We start from the raw sequence: 21,487 nt of genomic DNA on the forward strand, positions 1-21,487 counted from the left end.
ATTTACTATTCTGATGCTACGAGCTGCAACTAATGGAAAATGCTACCGCTAACAAACTTGACTAAACACAAATCAAGTAACATAATCGGAGTATGGAGTTGTATTAAACGTGGCGATTACGGCCGATCAAGCTGGCAGAAGGCAGGACACATGAACCGGACACAGGACGTCGGAACCAGACGCCAAATGCGGACTAAACAACGTGATTACAACCTGCACACACACTGGATATGAGGAACACCATGGTCTGCTGACAAATGTAAGTCACTATGATACCGTAGTTTAATTCCCTTCTGTACCACCTGTCTGTCGGCGGCTGGCTATGTACCGACAAAGTGAAGCTAATTTGCTAGGCTAGGTTACATACCGTAGCTTAGTAGCTGTACCGGAGTCTGCCGTGTTGCAGGGGGCCGGGGAACGGGAACTTCAACCCGAACGATCCGCGGGGCTCCCGGGAGCTCCGGGTGTCGCGCTCCCCTCCCTCTCCCGCTTAGCTCTTTTAGCCTCGTCTGTTATAGGCTTCTTGTTTTGTTTTGGTGCAGAAGTTCCAGCAGTCAGAGTCCTGTCTTCTATGTTACCACTATCTACCATACTGATTAGCTTCACGCTCTTCAATCTATGAACATGGAAACTGCGTCTACTTTCTTCCTGTTTTCACCTGGCAACCCGCGTGAGATTTGAGTCTGGGGAGGAGGGGGTGGGGGGAGACAACGCTCTCCAATGTTTTGATTTTGGACTGCAGTACCCATTTTAAATGCTGGGTGTCATTGTTACATATAGGGCCTTTAATGGGAATACCGTATTTCCTCTGGCCGGTAGTCAATTAAAAGCTGGGTCTCCGATAATGTCCGGGGCTGTGGTCAACACAAACAAATAAAGGCCGGCCCTAATTACAGGCCGGGGAAAAAAACAAAGGAAAAAACAACGGTGGATACCGGTAAACTCCTGGTGCCTTTTATATAATGTAACTGTAGTTTGTAGTAAAGTACAAGTGCCACAAGATGGCAGGAGCTACATTTGAAGTACCATATGTGACCCATGCAACAGTAAAGTCTAGAAGAGCCGCACTATTCAATTATTTTATCCCCATTCAAGGTAGCAGAGGGCTAACCGGAAGTTGGCCCGCTCGGCCGGCAGAAGTCTCTGGAGCATGCTGTCGTCGATTGCGGTAATTATCGGAAAAACAAAAAAACGGCTACCTAACGTACCCCAACAGAAGCAGATCAGAAAACAAGGAGGCTTCATACTAAAATATGAGCAAATATACTTATCGAGTTGAAGGCAACACGCACACCACTTGCTTTGTCTCTTTTGTGGTGCACAAAAGTGTGGGAATCGATTGCCCCGAAGATCCAATTCCAAAGAAAAAAAGTAAATTCCCGCACACACATATCACCTCTGCATTGATTTATTTAAAAAAAGTCGACGTTTCGGTCACAAGGACCTTTCTCAAGACATATTAATCATAAAGTGACATTAGTGCTTAAATACAGCCCATGATTACATAACAGTCCACAGCTGTGTTGGAGGTGTGTCCATGATCCCACACAACAGCTCACTCATTCAACATTCCCTCAACTGTCAAAACACACAATATCTACAATCATACACATTCAAAATCCCTTTGATATTATTAACCAGCAAAACATTTTTTTCTCTGGTAAGTGGTATATATATATATAAGACATAGCCCAAGTCTATAGTATACAAATACCTCATGGGGTCCTATAACTTCAAAATCATCCATGTACAAATACCAAAACACATTTTGAGGAAGACATGCCCACCCAAAAAAACAAAAACAGCAAATCCAACCTACTGTCAAATCCCCTAAATTTTTATAACTGACCTGCGTGTTTTATATATAAAAAGTTTTTTCTACCATGGTATAAACTATTTTACATAGAGATGGACTTCTTTTGCCTTTTGTTGTTTTGTTTTACTGTTTTTGTTTTTTTGGGTGGGCATGTCTTCCCGAAAATGTGTTTTGGTATTTGTACATGGATGATTTTGAAGTTATAGGACCCCATGAGGTATTTGTATACTATAGACTTGGGCTATGTCTTATATATATATATACCACTTACCAGAGAAAAAAATGTTTTGCTGGTTAATAATATCAAAGGGATTTTGAATGTGTATGATTGTAGATATTGTGTGTTTTGACAGTTGAGGGAATGTTGAATGAGTGAGCTGTTGTGTGGGATCATGGACACACCTCCAACACAGCTGTGGACTGTTATGCAATCATGGGCTGTATTTAAGCACTAATGTCACTTTATGATTGATATGTCTTGAGAAAGGTCCTTGTGACCGAAACGTCGACTTTTTTTTAAATAAATCAATGCAGAGGTGATACGTGTGTGTGGGAATTGACTTTTTTTCTTTAACAAATATACTTATCAAACAGAGGGAATTAGAAATAAAGGCCTGTCTCTGATATAAGCCTGCTTCCAATAAAGGCCTGGTACCCTCTGCAGTTGAGGTAAATAAAGGCCCGGGACAATATTAGAGGAAATACGGTAACACCAAATTCCGGCGTTCAAAAATTGTATACCAACACTAGGATCTGCACTTCAGAAAGTTGTCGTTTATCTCAGGAAGATGGTCACTTGTTGATTTTGGATCACGTGTCGTTTTCATGATGATCTGAACATGAACTCTTTAGTAACTTGGTCACCTTCCACCAGAGAACAAAACACCAACCGTTTATGGTAACTGGCCACTTCACACCAACAATCCACATTATGGCAGCTCTGTCCATTAGCTGTCATGATTTTACACTACTGTGCTTTGAGTTTATCAGTAGTTTAACTCATCTGCAAATATAGTCAAGGTGTTTAAAGAGCAGCACGTATGGGTTGGAAGGTGGCAATTTTCTCTTCTGTGTGTATGCAGTGTGAGTTGTCGTGGCCGAGTGGTTAAGGCGATGGACTAGAAATCCATTGGGGTTTCCCCGCGCAGGTTCAAATCCTGCCGACAACGCTGACTGTTTTCATCGTGGTTTCACAGCCGACACAGAGCACAACAAAGAGCTTTGTAGTTCCCAAACATTCACAATACCACAAACACATTAATGGAGTTTCTAACCCTGATGACTTCAGAGTTTGCATTTGACAGGGTCTTATGCCCAGCCATCATGTAACTTAGACTTAGAAAACTTTAATGTCCTCCAAGAGGCAATTTGTGGTACAACACAGAACATATAGACACATCAAATCAAATAAACAGAAATGACAATAATCCAAATCATCTATACCAGCCATCCTAAATACCATCACAGTCCAGGCAGACATTTAAAGTGCATATTGATAACTATACCTGAGCATATAAACCATTGAAAGCGCATCAATAAACAGAAACCACAATAATCCAAAATCATCTATAGCAGCCATCATAAATATCTAGGCAGTCCAGGCAGACATTTACAATGCACGCTGATAACTGTATACCAATAATTATAATAAAAATAAATATTGAGTATACTGCACATCCCCTATGTATCCATGTATTCACATCCACTAGTCCATTGTATTCCACATCCCCTAGTCCATGTATTACCCCAGACTCCCCATGGCTACCACTTGTATGTAATTCTAATTCACTTCATTGTTGTCTTCATTGCTGTCTCAGGAGTGCTTAAAGAGATTAACTACACATCCGTGATTGTTTACCTGTGTTGGTTTGAGTCCTGCTGACAACAAGGGGATGCTTTCATTTGCAAGTATATAAGGTGATAATCAGAGGCAGGTGTGTCCTCTACACACTGGGCGTTAAAATCTCTCTTCTCTTCTTCTGTTTGTTTGCTGTTGTACCCTCCTTCTGCTCCTCTTTTCTTCTCCTCTCCTCTTCCAGTTGAATTCCTGACATAAACTTCTGACTGTAGCAGGAGTGCTGTTTCTCCTCAGCGATGGTGGTATAGTAGTATATTGATGGTTGGGCATATGGCCAGCAACAGCCAATCAAATTCGAAGCTTCACATTTGTCTGGGCTGCTGAGTGGGCTGTTCCAAGTCATCGCATTAGAAAATCCATCTAAGTGATTGTTGGTATTTTGTGTGACAGAAACAGTCTACAACAGTGAATCTCAACCTTTTTCATATCAAGGACCTCTAATTTAGTCCATATTAGGGCCCCCATTTGATGAGATTTTTTCTCTCTGACCCAAATTTGAGAATATTCTTATTGTTAGATTGTCAGCTTTTAACACACTCCTCAACCCTCCACCACCATCCAACTTTGCTCACTGCTGACCTCTTTGCCTTCTTCTTTACTGATAAGGTTTCTGCCATCAGTTCTCTGAGCCTGACCAGCTCAGTCTGCCGCCGCCAGCTCAGGGCCTCACTCTCATTTTCTCATCCTACAGAGGAGCAAGTTTCCAAACTTCTGCTTGACTCTCGTCCCACTACCTGTCCGTTGGACCCCAAATCCTCCAAACTCCTGCAGTCCATTTCACCCACACTCATCCCCTGCAGTCACGCACATCATCAACTCCTCACTTACACTTTTAAGCAAGCCCGGGTTACCCCGCTGCTAAAGAAACCTACACTCAACCCATCTCAGGTTGAAAATTACAGGCCGGTTTCACTCCTCACCTTCCTTTCCAAGACACTTGAGCGCACAGTCTTTAATCAAGTCTCTGAATTCTTTTCTGAGAACAACCTGTATGATCCTAACAGTCTGGCTTCAAACACAGACACTCTACCGAGACTGCGCTCTTGTCTGTAGTGGAAACACTGCGATCAGCTAGAGCTGCCGGTCAGTCTTCAGTTCTAATGTTGCTCGACCTATCAGCTGCCTTTGACACGGTTAACCACCAAATCCTCCTCTCCACACTCTCTGAGCTTGGCTTCTCAGGATCTGCTCTCCGCTGGTTTGAGTCCTACCTCTTTTAGAGTGTCTTGGAGAGGGGAAGTGTCTAAATCCCACTGCTTGTCCACAGGGTTACCTCAAGGGTCAGTGCTTGGACCCCTTCTCTTTTCAAGATACACCACCTCACTTGGTGCACTCATCCGCTGACATGGCTTCTCATACCATTAATATGCTGACGACACCCAGCTCTTCCTATCGTTCCCGCCAGACGACCCCACAGTCTCGGCACGGATATCGGCATGCGTCGCCGATATCTCAGCATGGATGAAGGAACGGAACTTCAGCTTAACCTGTCAAAGACTGAGCTCCTTGTCATCCCAGCCAGTCCCTCTGTACAACAACAGATCAGTATCCAACTTGAATCAGCTCAGCTCATTCCTGCAAAGTCTGCCAGAAACTTGGGTGTCATGATTGATGACCAACTAACCTTCAAGGAGCATGTGGCTTCTGTTGCTCGGTCGTGTCAATTTGCCCTGTACAACATCAGGAAGATCATTTACTCTCATTGTTCTCTCCTGACTAGATCCTTGCTTGTGTTGTATTAAAATCTCATGTGTACGTCGCTTTGGATAAAAGCATCTGCCAAATGGGAAATTGTAATTGTAATATGATTTTGTCCAGAATCCCATGACTACCTGTATTTAGGTGGAGAGATATCAGTGAAACTATGATCAAAACAGTGACTCTTCTACATTCTCTAATTGTGTTAACTTGTTGTAAATGAAATAATGGTGAAGATTAACAATTTGCTCGGGACCCCGCATTGAGAACCACTGGTCTACAGTACGGTCAAGCAAGCAGTGTTGTTTCTCCCCATGATGAAAACAGTCTGTCGTTGTCAGCAGGATTCTAACCTGCGCGGGGAAACCCTAATGGATTTCTAGTCCATCGCCTTAACCACTCGGCCACGACAACTCACTATGTGAGCACACTATATTATTAATTCTAATAAAACTTCTTTGCTTCAGTTCAGTTTTGTTATTAATGGCCTGACAGCACAGTATATTATAGTAGATACATGTTATTTCTGACTGTTTAAAAGTTACAACTGTTAAAGATTAACTACATCAAAGCTTGTGTATAGAACATTGTTGCATATAATTGATACAGCTTCCTTTTCTTGGATAGGGAATCAAGCAAAGGTTGAAACATTAAGTGTTTCATGTAATACCTGTAATACACAACAACTCTCTCCATGAATGAGCTGTGGGACTGAACACAGTCTGTACTGTTCATCTCACAAACCACTTGTTCACACAAAGTGAATTATCCATAAGATATACCGTATTTCCTCTAATATTGGCCTGGGCTTTATTTACCTCAACTGCAGAGGGTACCAGGCCTTTATTGGAAGCAGGGTTATATTAGAGACAGGCCTTTGTTTCTAATTCCCTCTGTTTGATAAGTATATTTGCTCATATTTCTGCCGGCCGAGCCATCTTGTGGCATACTACCCTCTTGTGGCACTTGTACGTTACTACAAACTACAGTTACATTATATAACAGGCACCAGGAGTTTACCGGTATCCACCGTTGTTTTTTCCTTTGTTTTTTTCCCCGGCCTGTATTTGGGGCCGGCCTTTATTTGTTTGTGTTGACCACGGCCCCGGACATTATCGGAGACCCGGCTTTTAATTGACTACCGGCCACTATTAGAGGAAATATGGTATACAGTGTTACTGTCAATTTGTGGTGGTTCACGTTCTCAATAGATGGTTAATGTCATGGAAAGTTAAAAAGTGGTTACCAATGGTTTTGAGGGAAATGCAACCATGTTGGAGGAGTGACAAAAAAGTAGAGATTTTAATGTAAGCATATCTTCCTTCCTGAATGTTTTCAGCCTTGCATAGTATATTTTGACAACCCTTGAAGTGCACCCTTATGTTTCCTTTGTCTAATTTTGTTGGCACTTCTCCAACAGAGGCATTATCTAAAGTTGACACTGGTAGCCAATCTCCAAACACTCTATCATACAGCATTATTGTATGCAAACAGATGACCATTGTCAGTAGGATTCGAACCTACACGGGGAAACCCCAATGGATTTCTAGTAAATCGCCTTAACCACTCGGCCACGACAACTCACTTGAGAAAGACTTACACATAGAAGAGCAACCTGCCATTTCTCAGCCCATACTTACTCATATTTGAGCACCTTGGTGTTTGTGGAGGAGTTAAAATGCTGATAAACTTAAAGCACAATAGTATGTTGAGAGGTTTGTGCGATGAATTAAAAATCTATTGTGTCCCTCGTAGGTTTACATCCTGCTGACAACACTGGGCTGTTCAAATAGTCATAGAGCTTCAAATAACTGCATAAAATTGCAAATGGTGATTTGAGGGGTTTCTATACATAATTCTACTACAGCGGCTAAACCTTTTTTTACCAGTGTGAATATACACCAACACTGTTAAAATCCATACTCCAGAAAGAATTGGTTTATCACAACACTCAACGCCAAGTTTGATTTCTATGTGTCGGTTTTGTCATTAGTGTGAGTTGTCGTGGCCGAGTGGTTAAGGCGATGGACTAGAAATCCATTGGGGTTTCCCCGCGCAGGTTCGAATCCTGCCGACAACGTTAGTCTTTGTATGATAACAATGGCAAGTTTGGAGAGCAGTTACAAATGCTAACTGTAGGAAATGCTGCCATGTTAGTGGAGTGACAACAAAATAGTGGAATCTGTTGTCCCTCTCATGACAAAGAAAAATATACTGTACTTGATTGTTTGTTAAATTCTACTGTAAAAGGTTGAAAACATGCAGTGTACATGGTTGGATATCCTGTGTAACAGTTGGTAACCACTCTTTAACTCTTCCATGACAGTCCTCCCGTGAGACCATAAAACACTAAGAATAGAGAGTAATACCGCCCTCACAAACTGTTAGAGAGAATTCATGTGCCTTCATGGCAGTGGCATATTGACCAAATTATGATTGTAGGACTAACATTTCCTCATTCCTTGTTCACATGTTGCTTTTTAGCAGGGGGATGTAGCTCAGTGGAAGAGCGCATGCTTTGCATGTATGAGGCCCCGGGTTCAATCCCCGGCATCTCCAGAAGGTTTTCTGTTTAAGAAGACAAGTCCTGTAGGAGACCAAACAAGTACAGTGATAATGTTGACATGCATCCTGGTGTTCTGCTGGTACAATACTGGGCCTTGTTCCCCAAAAGCATCTCTAGTGTAAGATGATTGTATTATCCATCTTATGAAGCCTCTTTAGTTTGTGTTTCCAAAAAGCATCTTTAAGACGCTCTGAAAAGTGATCGTAGATAACAACTGTCTCTGACCAGTCCTACAACGCTAAGTGCGTATTGAGAAGGAAACAAGGACAGATCCTGTACAGACCTAGCCTGATTCCAGACTCCTGAATCGCGACCCGCCCACTCTTCAGGGTCTGGTGTTGCTCAATTCAAGGGCCAATCAGCACTTTTGAGGGCGGGACTAAAGTTTAAACTGTTCGTGCAATGGTTTTTCATTGGTGTTTTGGCATTATAATATTTGTTGAAATCACCCCTTAACCAACATATTGTCTTTACAAAGATGATATTTTTGTCAAAAACGACCAACATTCTTGGTGAAGTTAGTAAATACGCCCAGCATCAGTGTAACAGTGAAAATAACGTCAGCGCGGATGGATACGTCAGTCACTAGTGATTGGTTCAGGGAAAATCAACCCCCTCCCTCCACACAGAAAACGGCTAACATGGAAGCAATGTCAGACTAAATAATGGAGTGGAAACGAAATGGCCATTCAGTCTGAATATCAGGCTAGTAACATTGTTACCAGCAACATTACTTAAATACCACAAGGTACTAACGTTACTTACACTTAAAGATTGTAGGGCAGCAGAAGTCATACTGTTTCTCTGTTACTAATCTGTTACTAACACAGGCGAGTTTGGAGCAAATTGTGGAATGTTTGTTTCCACACCGGCAGATTCTGTGGATTGATTACAGTGCTGCTGGTCTGCTCTCTGTGTATCTCCAAATGACAACCATGACGTGATGCGCGCATCAGAGTTCAATTTCTGTACACTGACCAATTAGATTTTGCGCGTCTGTGTGGGAAACACTGCATCTCACAGTCAAAGACGCCCTCTTAAAGAGGTCATTGGAGTCATTGCCCCCACTTTGCAGAGTATTATCAATGCATACCTCACCTCTGGTTGTTTCCTGGACTATTTTAAGCATGCCAGCATCCAGCCCCTCCTTGAGCAACCCGGCCTTGATTTATCCCTTTTTGAAGTTTGGGCTTTTATTTTGGTAACTTCCTGTTGGACGGCAGGTGTAGCCATTTTGTTGCTGAAGGACACATGTTAGGGAGGTTGGCAATCGTAATCCATCCGTCTTCTGTTTTCTTCTTGTGGCATTGCCAGTTTTTGTTTAGGAACCTGAGGAGTAAATACATATTAATATTAGACTTAAATTACCTTATTTTATATTATATTTGTTTATTTTATTTGTGTACTTATCTATTGCTAGCCTGAGTTACCTGTCAAGGAAACTACACAACATGTAGCCTGTTCTTTGGAGGAGCTCTTTGGAGGAATGAGTTAGCTAGCTGTTTCATTCTACCTTAGATGAGAACAGTATACCCATGTCAAAGTTACCCTTTCCCTCTAAAATTCTTCAAAAGGTGGTTGCTAAGCAAATCCTGGAGGTGGTAAATGGAATGAATATATTTGATAAATTTCAGTCTGGCTTTCACCAACAGCACAGTACTGAAACTGCCTTACTCAGAGTAACTAATGATATTCTCATGTTACTGACACTGAGTAACACTAGCTCACAGTGGAAATTGCAATTTCATTCCCGCCTAAAAGAAAAATTACTTTTTGAGTGTAGACAGTTACCTGTGGCTGTGGTATTTCAGCCTGGAAACTCAATGGAGCCACAGCCACAGGCCTGACCAAATCCAGGTTCAAAGTAGATGGAAAAACAACAAAAAATGAGTATTTAGCAATGTTTTTTGTAGGGTAATATCTAGGCGGATTTCCAAATGGCCATTTGTCATCTCTTAGTTATCCAAAACCTCTCTAAAAGTGGCCAAATGGGCTTACCATTATCCAAATGATTTTTATGTGACTGAAAAACATACCAAACATAACAATTTAGGTAGAAGAACAGAGTCAAACCAAATAACTTCATAGTAAATAGTTTTCTTTACTTTTTGAAGGGCTGTATCTGGTAAAGAAGAGCACAATTGTACAAATAAGAAACATCAATTTACCAACTTGTACACCATAACTTGTACAATATAATAAAACATGTGTACAATATAATAAAAAAAGTATTGCACCAAGCAAAAAAATATATATATATGTAAAAGTAAAAAGCGTAAGAAAAGTACAAAAAAAAGTAAAAAAAAAAAATTGCAATAATTGACAAAAAAAAAAAAATACTTAAGTTGTAAAATATAATACAAAAGTATTGCACCATGTAAAAATATATATCTAAAAGTACAGTGAGAAAATATTTTTTGCACATTCACACATCCAGAACTGTTTACATAAAACTATTTACAATTGTTGCACAGAAGCGCTTTGAAGCAAGAAGGGGTCATTGCCTCACAGGTTATTCAGATCGTGCCAGGCATTGACGCAATCACGCTTCAGGCACAATGGTGTATCACAGGACACACACTTCAGAGGAGTTTTCTGGTGGCAGTGCTTGCACTTCTGCCTACCAGCCGTGCTGTCACCTGCAATGTACATTGGTTTGTGAGAAGCACCAGGAGGAGCAGGGGGAGGTGGTGGAGCTCCAAGACAAGTGTCTCCCGGGATGCTTTCTGGGTAAGAGCTTTTTCTTTTTTTTTGCCTTGGCCAACTCCTTATGCATGATGTAGGCATTCACGACTGCAATGTTGACAAAGTGGTAGAAAAAAGTCCTGTACCAGTTCTTTGTCTTGTGGATCACGTTGTAGTACCCAATCAGGGCATCAGAGAGATCCACTCCCCCCATGTTCTTGTTATAATCCTTCACTGCTGCTGGAACAGAGATATCCATGCGTGACCACTGTCCATCATTTCCCTTCACTTTCCTTTGGACAGTGTCTCCTCCAAAGGCTTTGTGGATGGTAGAGCACATGAACACTTCCCGCGTGTCCTTCCATTGCACAAACAGCAGGTCACCAACTCTGATCCACTTCCTCTGGGAGCGTTTTTGGGCAAGGCATTCACTGTGGTTCTTGGGAAGCCAATCCTGTTTGACCGGATAGTGCCACAAGCCTTTATCTTCTTTTGGAGGAGGTCCCTAAAAAGTGTGGGGCTTGTGTAGAAGTTATCCACAAATAACTTTTAGCCTGTGCCCAACAACGTACACAAAAAAGTTCCAGGTGTAACCACACAGGGAGTCTGCCAGGACAAACAGTTTGTATCCCTGTTTTGTAGGTTTGTCCTTCATATACTGCTTGATTGCAATTCTGGCCTTTGATGCCACCATTCTCTCATCTATCAAGATGTTCTGTGATGGCTGGAAATTGCTCAAGCAGGCTTCCCTAATGCTGTTGTACAGTGGCTTGATTTTGCACAACCGGTCAAAGGCTGCTGTTCCTCTCTTCTTCTCAGTCTCAGCATCCACCTTTGGATCACTGAGATGGAGAGCGAATGTGATGGCCAGAAATCTCCTGCATGACATGATCTTGGTGGGCAGCTGCAGGCTGTTACAGCTCGGACCTCCTCCAGTAGTCCGTGAGTGAGCAGAATTTGGCAATACCCATGTAAATCACAAGTGCCAGGAAAGAGTACATGTCTTGCAATGTGATCAAATGCCATGGCCTGGCTTTCTCCTCATGTTTCTTAGTACCATACGGATTTGAGTGGTTTGCAATTGTTTGCAGCGTTGAGGAAGACATGAACAGCTGAAACAACTGCAGTGGACTGTAGGATGCAGTGGATGACACCTGTGGTCCAGGTGCTCTGGCAGGCCTGAAGACTGGCTGTGGTGGATCAACATCTGCCTCATCTACATCGTGCCATCTGTCCTCAGGGCTGCTGGTGGAAGCAGTGTGTTGAGATCTGCTCCCTCTTCCTTTTCCCCTGCCCCCCCCCCCCCCCTTCCTCTCTTTGCTCTCCCCTTGCCACCTCTGGCAGCAGCGGGGGAGGTCTTGGAGACAGTAGCAGCAGGGGGGGTTGGCTGTGATGCTGTAGCTGTTGAGGTGGAAGGCTCTTCGGCGGGGGGAGGTGGTGGCCAGTGAAGAACGGCTACGCTTCCTCTGTGGTGTGGTGGTCTCTGGCTCCCAGTCCTCGTCAGATGACTCCTCGTCTGATGAAGGGCTAATCCACGGCACATGTAAAAAATCGTAGTAAACAACCATTAGTCATCTTATTTACTGATCCACTGATTGAGGTGCAGTGACTGCAATTTGAATCAAATCCCCCCACCCCCATTGTCAGGTCTCCACTCTGCTGCAAATAAACACCTACTGTCTACCACCACCCCTAGTTTCAGGTCTCTACTCTGTTCCAAGTAAACACCTTTGTATTGACTTCTCACTGTTTATTACACTGCAAAATAGCATTCATAAATAGAAAGGAATACATTGGCTGGCTGGAAAATCGATAGTTTATATTACTATATAAATCATATTGTTGAATTTTATAAATCGGCGCCATGAAAGTAAGTACCAAGCTATGATATCTGCATTACACCTTTGTATGCATCAAACATATCCTGCAAATTCACATGCCATTTTTATTATGGAAAATCAAGCCTACTCCTTATTCATCAACGCATTGAGTAATAATATAATAATATTTTGAAAATGTATTTAGATACTCACCGATCTAGCATAGTGTGGTAAACCTGTTGTGGGAGGAAACGTTCGTGGGGGGGTGTTGCGCAATCATGAACTGATTGTTTACAGCCGCCCGGCTGGCAAGCTCTGCATGAGACTCTGGGGTTAAAAAGACAGAGCCAGGAGTTTTCGTGGTAGCTGGAGGGCCGTGTTTGTTTCTGCGAGCTCGCACATCCTGGAGGGGAGGTTGCTGTTCGCAGCTGGTAGTGCTGCCGGCGGCGAAGACAGTCAGGTAGGGGAGCTGTTCCAGAGTCAGGAGGGGAGGCTGGTTGCCTCCTTTAGTTAGAGAGGGCCGGGGACTATAGGAGGGTGTGCGCTCGCCTCCATTCTCCCTCTCTGTGTTCCGGCGTTCGGCCTGCCGCCGTGCGCTGCCAGCACTGCCCGACCAAAGCCATTGTTTCCCCGGGGAGTCGGACGGTGCTACAAGCTTAGACCCCAGGGTAGGGTCTCGCCAACCGGGCGAGTTAAGTTTTAACCCTTATTTCATTTGTGTTTAGTCTATGTGTAATTTGTGTATCCCTTCCCTACCCGTGTTTGTCTTTTGTTAGATTGTAACAATTGGAGAGGAACACTGGGAGGGTTATTGTGGGTTGCCAAACTACCCTGGGATTGGGGATTCATTTCACTGCCCTTATTTGGAGTGCGTAACCTGGCCGCTGTGGGTAGCCCTTTAGCGTGGAGTTCAGGGTTGTGGTGTATTCGCATGTATTGTGTGGTCTTTTCACGTGTGTGGAATCCTGAGTGCTGTGTTGATTCAGTTTGTAGTGGTTTACCTGAAGGCAGTACATAGAAACACCCATGTTAGGTGTAGTTGGGGACCTTTGTGGCTCACCTGTTATTCCCTCCTATAAATTTTAGACCTTCTAAATAAAATAAAGACGTGTCTATTTTTCCATACTCCTGAGTTGTCCTGTGTTTGCTTGGTCTCCGTTTATTACAATAGCATCAAATCCTTGGATAAACATATCCTCCGTTGTGGAGTCAATGCTGCTGCTAGTCCCAAATTCATCATCAGATATGTCTTCAGACACATCACTTTGACGGTTAACTAATGTGTAATTTACTAATGATGTTCACGTTAACTAAGGTATTAATTTATACATTATTTAATAGTTTATAAAGATGACTATTAAATAATGTATAAATTAATACCTTAGTTAACATGAACACCATTAGTAAATGATTACCAGACACATTAGTTAACTGTTAATTAAGGGATAGTTAATGCTTATTAAACATTAACTAACCCTTAACTTAGTGACCCTTATTGTAAAGTGTTACCCATATTTTTTTTTTTACTTTTAAAACTTGCACATACTGCAAGCTAAATACAGAAATTGGTGGAGACTCTTTTACTTTAATATGTATGTGTTATTTATAATTTATTTTGTGTGAGCAGTATTTTTTATTGGTGCCAAATATGCCAGGACTGCCACTGGTGGGAAACGTAGGAATTCACTAACTGAAGTTGAAGTAGACGAGGCAGGTTGAGGGAAAGTAGGTTCACCGAAAAAGTAAACTATCACAAAATAACTCCTGGAATGCAACATCACAGATGGATGAGATCTAACGGTGGAAGAGGATCAGAGGATTTTACCTCTAAATGTGGGTTACTAAATATGAAATATGTGCTATATAAAGATAGGTATGTATAAATATAACATTATGAAAAATATTAAATCAGTCAATATACGTACACATAGGAAATTATAAAAGTATCAATATATAAGCAGTATGACAATGAGAGATGTGGGAATCTGAAGGACGCACATATGTGAATTTACAGCAGTATACATGCTTAGGATGGGATGGATGGAAACATTTTTTATTTTTATTTTATGTAGCCATACTGCTTGAGACAGGCTATATATGATAATTATTGATACAATACGATGTGTGGTTACAATTTATTGGTGGATGTAAGGTCATGTATCTTTTATATGTGTACTTTTATTTATTATTTATTCATCAAGAACCCTATTTATATACAGCCTACTAATCCCTCTTCACTTTTCCAGCTCTTGCTGTAGTAATTCTTTATTAGGAGAGTGTTGGTTTTGATATTCAATGGGCTAAGATATATTGTTTTGATGCAGGCTATTTATTGTTGTTGCTGTTGTCTTGATGCAGTCTGTGGTTACTGTTGTAATGTTATGAATAGATTTTTTCTTTTTTTCATATTTACTTTCTCTTTTCTCTTCTTTAATATTGCATAAGAGAGAACTTTGTTTTCATGCAGTTTATTGTCCCCTCCCCCTTTTTCTCTCTCTTCCAGCCTATGCTGTAGTAATTTCTGATGAGGGGAGTTTTGTTTAAGATATTTAATGGACTAATACATATTGTTTCGATACAAGTTATTAATTATGGTTACTGATATCTTGATACAGCTTACTGGATGTGGTTACAGATGAAATATCATATTTATGTATCCATTTATGTATTTACTGCTCTTTTTTGTTGCACAGTTGGGAACCCTGAATGCAGCTTGTTGTCCCCTCCCCATTCTTCCAGCCTGTGCTGGATTAGTCCCTAATTAGGGAGGTTATTTAAGAGAATCAGTGGTGGAAAGTAACTAAGTACATTTACTCAAGTACTGTACTTAAGTACAATTTTGAGATACTTGTACTTTACTTGAGTATTTCCATTTGATGCTACTTTATACTTCCACTCCACTACATTTCAGAGGGAAATATTGTACTTTCTACTCCACTACATTTATTTGACAGCTTTAGTTACTTTTCAGATGGAGATTTGACACAATGGATAATATAACAAGCTTTTAAAATACAACACATTGTTAAAGATGAAACCAGTGGTTTCCAACCTTTTTGGCTTTTGACGTCTTACAAAAAGCAGTGTGTAGTCAGGTCACATTTCAGATGTCTATGAGTTGTTAACAGCTCCACCAAATAGTGATTTTTCCCTCTAAACCTCACATGGTTTCATTTCAATAAATGTTCAAATGATCCAATATTTCAGCAAAAATCAAAGATTAGAGAAAAAGTCCACAAACTGAAAACCAATTTGTGTATCAGAACTTTGTTTTTTCTTCTTTCCTCTCCCATTAATCATCTCACGACCCCTCAGATTTATCTGGTGACCCTTTGGAGGGGCCCGACCCCTAGGTTGGGAACCACTGGACTAAACTAGCTAACTGTATATAAAGTAGTTCAGTACTTTTACTTAAGTAGGATTTTTCATGCAGGACATTTACTTGTAATGGAGTATTTTCACATTGCTGTATTGGTACTTTTACTTCAGTAAAGGATCAGAGTACTTCTTCCACCACTGAAGAGAATAAAAGCCTTTGTACTGTTTGACTCTGATGAAGATGCACTTGGCGTTGAAACGTTAGTCCTGCAATAAAGTTTGTTGCCTTTAATCCATGTGCTCCATTATACTTTGGACCATATCTCTGAAGTCCCTCCTGATACATTATTTTTTCCACTTATTGTCTGATAGTCAAGACACTGTATAGCTAAAGCTGCTCCTTCTTCATCCCTCACTGTACATCAGCAGTCCTCGACCTTTGCGTGGCTTTGTTCCACTCTACGGACTGTAACATATGCCATTTGGTAGACCCTTTTACAGAGAGTGCCTCACGGTGCTGTGAGTGCTTATATTTTTAGTGTTGGAGAGGTCCCAGTGGGAATCTAACTCTCAACCCCCTGGCAGGATTAGAGCCATGCTGTACCCTTTGAGCTACATAAGACCACATGGCTATGAATGATGAATATAAAGAGCACATCCTGTATAGTACGCTGTAATCTTTTACATCCTATTTTTTCTCATACTCTTGTATTCCTGTCTTTGTTATATATTTCATATTTTGACATTTCTTTTATATAATTCTCTACCTTCTTCTTAATGTATATCTCATACTGCCTTTCTATCTCAGTAGGTTTTGCTGCTACTGATATAGCTGCTGATATTTTACATCCTGTTAATTTTTTTTGCACATTTTCATTCACACATTTCTGCTTAATATGTTTGAGCTCCATATTCATTAACATTGTGTTGCAAGAGCATTCTGCGTATTTTTTGCCCTTGAGTTGCTTGAGCTCAGAGTGGAGTTTTCTTGTTCACCAAGAAATTTATGCAAATCAGGTTGTGGTGCAAACATAACCCCTCCATCACCTATTACAAGTGCAAATTACTTCAGCTGTTAGACTCATTTAGCAAGACTGGCACCCTTTGCACTCTAAAGCAAACCAATAATTGGATTGTTTCCTGATCTGATCTGTGATTCTAGGATCGATAGCTGTCTCCCTTTTGCTGACCTTACACTAGACCAGTGGTTCTCATACGTGGGGTCCGGGGACCACCAGGGGTCCTTGAGGGGGTTCCAGGGGGTCCCCAGCAAACTGATGAATTGTTAAACTTCACCATCAATTTGTTTACAAGAAGTTAACACAATTAGAGAATGTAGAAGAATGACTGTTTTGATCATAGTATCTCTCTATCTACAATACAGACAGTCATGGAATTCTGCACAAAATCATATCTAACAATAAAAATATTCTCAGATTTGAGAGACAATCTCATCAAATGGGGGTCTGTGGCCCTAATGTGAAGTAGATTAGGGGTCCTTGATATGAAAAAGGGTTGAGAATCACTGCACTAGATGATTGAAGCGATTTTGCAGTTTCAGACAAATTTTCAAAGTGGGAGTGAAATCACGGCTCTCCCATCACAACAGTCATTAGGGGTAAGCCTCAGTTGCAGCTCTCTTAATGCCGTCTTTTTCTCATCTTGATCGTTCAAATGAAACATTTATTTCATGATGTGAACTACAAGGTTACAGTGAGATACCCTTGGGGTTGGATAATCCTTTTTTCATCAATCGTATTTAAAAAACCTTTTACTTAGACATTGGAAATCTACCAAACCTCCAACACTACAACATTGTTAAAATGAAATGCTTTATTATTTAAATATAGAAGAGATATTAGCCATAGAAAATAACAAAATAGCACAATTTGAAGCTATATGGGATGGAATAATGAAGGCAGTAGCTAAGGGGCACTCATAGTTACAGTTGGTAACTGCTTAGGAGGTTGCTTTTGTTTTTTGGGGGTTTTTTGTATTAGGTGTGCAGATTAAGGGATGAAAGTTATAGAAGAAATAAAGAGTATTAATCAGATGGATTTCATAAAAGAGGTGATAAAAATGAACAGAGAATGTGTTAATTTGCAAAAGAGGCTGTGTGAAAAGATAGCTGAGGTGTTAAAATGAATAGGTGGTATGATTTGGGAATATAACATATACATAGATATGTAGGACTGAGCAAATAGGTTGATTTTCTGATGTAAGTCTAGTAATATTGGGTTTTGTTTTGTATGGATGTTTTGTATTTATGTTAGGATGTATTGTGTGTGATAATTGTATGAGATGTCATGTTTTGTGTCTATAAAGAAACGGAAATAAAATCATACAAAAAAAGACATAATCAAACATGTCTTCATCTTCATCTTTATCTCTCTCCCACTGTGTTTTGTGTATGTGTGGTTTGTTGTATGTGTGTGTGTGTGTGTGTGTGTGTGTGTGTAGATGGTGGAGGAGGGGGGATGTTGTAGCTTCATTCACACTCAAGCATCATAGTCCATTATCAGTGTTTTGAGCCTGTGTAATCCTTCACATGCACTGAACTACTACCAAGTCTGTGAAAAATTCCTGCTGGAGTCTTTTAATGTGCGATGCTGCATGATTCTCAGTCTGAACAGAATCTTAAAATGTGAGCAACATCCAGGAATAAAAACTCATGACTTGAGACAGATTGTTGTTAAATGTGAGAATGTGTCAGAATAAATATCTTCTAATGCAGTGATTCTCAACTTTTTTCATATCAAGGACCCATAATTTAGTCCACATTAGGGCCACAAACCCCTATTTGATGAGATTTTGTCTGTCAGACCCAAATTTGAGAATATTTTTATTGTCACATATGATTTTGTCCACAATTCCATGACTATCTGTATTGTAGGTAGAGAGATAACAGTGAAACTATGATCAAAATAGTCATTATTCTACATTCTGTAATCATGTTAACTTCTTGTTAATTAAATAATGGAGAAGTTTAACAATTCATAAATTTGCTGGGGACCCCCTGGAACCCCCTCAAGGACCCCTGGTGGTCCCCGGACCCCACGTTGAGAACCACTGTTCTAATGTATGGTAGGCATTACTTTATGTCACCTTTCAAAGAATTTTATATGCACTACAATAATTTGGAGGAGTTGGTGTTGCCAAGTGTTTAGTGAATTGGACGCAATCGGCTTCACCTAGAAATAAACATTATGTGGGCACAATGATGAGATTTACATATCATTTTAATATGCATGAACATGACAGGCATAAGGCAGCTTTCCAGTAAGAAAACCATTGTTAGTGAATAGCATGGCATTCTGATTTGGTCGTTTTGGTGATGTGGCATGCTGTTCTCTGCGCAAACCTTTAGTGCAGTGGTTCTCAACGTGGGGTCCGGGGACCACCAGGGGTCCTTGAGGGAGTTCCAGGGGGTCCCCAGCAAATTCAAATAAACTTCAGCATTATTTAATTTACAAGATGTTAACACAATTAGAGAATGTAGAAGAATGACTGTTTTGATCATAGTTTCTCTGTTATCTCTCTACCTACAATACAGATATGTCATGGAATTCTGGACAAAATCATATCTAACAATACAAATATTTTCAGATTTGGGTCTGAGATACAAAATCTCATCAGATGGGGGTCCGTGGCCCTAATGTGGACTAAACTAGGGGTCCTTGATATGAAAAAGGTTGAGAATGACTGCTTTAGTGAATGTGGGCCTAAAATTGCTGGTTGAGTATGTGTATATAACCCCAATTTGCTGAATTCTTCCTTGTATCCTATTCTTATTTTCTGTATCCTATTACTATTGTCTACTGCAACGGCCCAATTCCCCCACGGGGAGCATTAAAGTTTCATCTCATCGAATCTAACTGTGAATATTCTTGGGTCTATTTTGATTATACGGGCTGTTTGGATCGAGACAGATGAACGTTCCTTAACCTCTCCTCGCCTTTTGTTCCCACATTCACTACCTATCCGACTACTACTCTAACTGTATGAGACGCTGGTAGCTCTCAGAGTTCACAGCATGTGTGTGTGTGTCCTGCTTAACATGACCCCACTGCCTTGGATTGATCAAAGGTACAACGCGTGGCAGAAACAAAAACTGATAAGAAATGGAAGTGATGAAAATGCTTGTGAATTGAAAAGTGAATGATAAATGATGAAGTGGCTTGAAAGGTCCAAAGACAATTTGATCATCACTTTCTTTTCCATCCAATATTTATCATTCAGACTACAAAATTTCCATTAATCATTGAAGGCGAACAGCCTCCCGCTGTAGGGTGGCAATGAAAGAGAATGTGAGGTGGTGAAAATGAATGTGAATTGAAAAACAGTGATCCAGTCAAGTAACTTGATAGCTTGAATGATAAATGATCATATTATTTAATGATTACAAAATGTAAACCATCAAATACTCACAAGGTACTCACATGGTACTGATATTTTCCATTGCCAGCATTGAAGAGTGGCAATTGTATACCTTGAAATGCCATCCAGCCTGAGGTAACAGGCTTTGAAGAAGCAGACAGTGAATACAGCCAATCTGCAATAAACATGTATGTATTATGCATCTCACAATTTCAGCTCCTGCGATTTTCCATGATATATGTGTATATAATTAATTAAGTAATTAAAGCCCCTATGTGTACGATTTGAAAATTGTTGACTTTGGCGACTCCTAGAGGTAGTTATTTTAGTGTATAAAAAGTTGCATATTGATAAAATGGTAATAAGATTATAATAAGATTATATCACTTCCGATTCAGATTTAGTAGAGAGTGCAATGAAAGGAGATAGAATGCCAACATTGGAGAGATGATATGCCTCAGAGGTCGAGGGCTGGAACTGAAACCGGGACATTGCCAGTAGATTATATGCGCATTAGCTCTATGAGGAAACCAGAAGAAAAAAAACCCCAAGTTCCTCTCCGTTTTTATCTTCAACTTTTTCAGCTTCAGTTGTAATAGGTCCTCATCTGCAGAACTCTTTATCCCTGAAGCCATTCAATGCTTCATCAGCTCAGGCAGAAAGAGGAGGAAAAAAAAAAGAGATACAAGACAGAAGGGACAGACAAATGAAAGACTGACTGGTGAAAAATAGAGAAATAGTATCCGGTGTGTTTTTTTGCGAATTCTGAAAAGAATAAACTGAATGGAAAACAGCAAAATTCACAAACATTTCCTCGATATCAAGTATTTTTTTTACATTTACATTCATACGTGTTGTTTCTAACAAAAGTCTCCATCATGGTTGTATGATTATTAGTTGTACATTAGCATGTCATCACATTAGAGTCATCATCAAAGTCATTTCTATGTTTTTGTCTCCAGATAAAAGAATGAAATATGACCAGCATTAGCTGACACTAAAGAACAATAACAACTGTTGATTCACTTCAACCAGATGATGGAAACACACCTAATTCATATTTTATTTTTTGTGACATATCAAAAGTTGTGTGAAAATATCTACACAGTTGCAATTGAATAGCTGAATTGGTAATGTAATAATCAGAGTGAAAACATATTAATCACTTTTTCAACATCTTAGTTAATAACCGAATGAAATGAAATGATAACCAGACAAATAACTAATGTGTCTGGTAATCATTTGCTAATGGTGTTCATGTTAACTAAGGTATTAATTTATACATTATTTAATAGTCATCTTTATAAACTATTAAATATGTATAAATTAATACCTTAGTTAACATGAAC

General features: G+C 40.3%; 5 non-coding genes across 5 annotated transcripts; 3 read left to right on the plus strand and 2 right to left on the minus strand.

Annotated features, from left to right (window-relative positions):
- The first annotated feature begins 2,903 nt into the window (after positions 1-2,903).
- Positions 2,904-2,985, plus strand: trnas-aga (transfer RNA serine (anticodon AGA)). Its single transcript has one exon. It is a non-coding gene; the product is annotated as a tRNA-Ser (tRNA).
- A 2,719-nt stretch (positions 2,986-5,704) lies between these two features.
- On the minus strand, positions 5,705-5,786 carry trnas-aga (transfer RNA serine (anticodon AGA)). Its single transcript has one exon. It is a non-coding gene; the product is annotated as a tRNA-Ser (tRNA).
- A 1,085-nt stretch (positions 5,787-6,871) lies between these two features.
- Positions 6,872-6,953, minus strand: trnas-aga (transfer RNA serine (anticodon AGA)). The gene has a single exon. It is a non-coding gene; the product is annotated as a tRNA-Ser (tRNA).
- A 417-nt stretch (positions 6,954-7,370) lies between these two features.
- trnas-aga (transfer RNA serine (anticodon AGA)) lies at positions 7,371-7,452 on the plus strand. Its single transcript has one exon. It is a non-coding gene; the product is annotated as a tRNA-Ser (tRNA).
- Positions 7,453-7,859: 407 nt separating this feature from the next.
- On the plus strand, positions 7,860-7,931 carry trnaa-ugc (transfer RNA alanine (anticodon UGC)). The gene has a single exon. It is a non-coding gene; the product is annotated as a tRNA-Ala (tRNA).
- Positions 7,932-21,487: the final 13,556 nt, after the last annotated feature.

The sequence above is a fragment of the Centroberyx affinis genome, unplaced genomic scaffold (assembly GCF_046629955.1).
Source record: "Centroberyx affinis isolate AG114_WGS23_722 - 3 ecotype Tasmania unplaced genomic scaffold, CSIRO-AGI_Caff_v1 ptg004531l_1, whole genome shotgun sequence".
NCBI classification, from domain to species: domain Eukaryota; kingdom Metazoa; phylum Chordata; class Actinopteri; order Beryciformes; family Berycidae; genus Centroberyx; species Centroberyx affinis.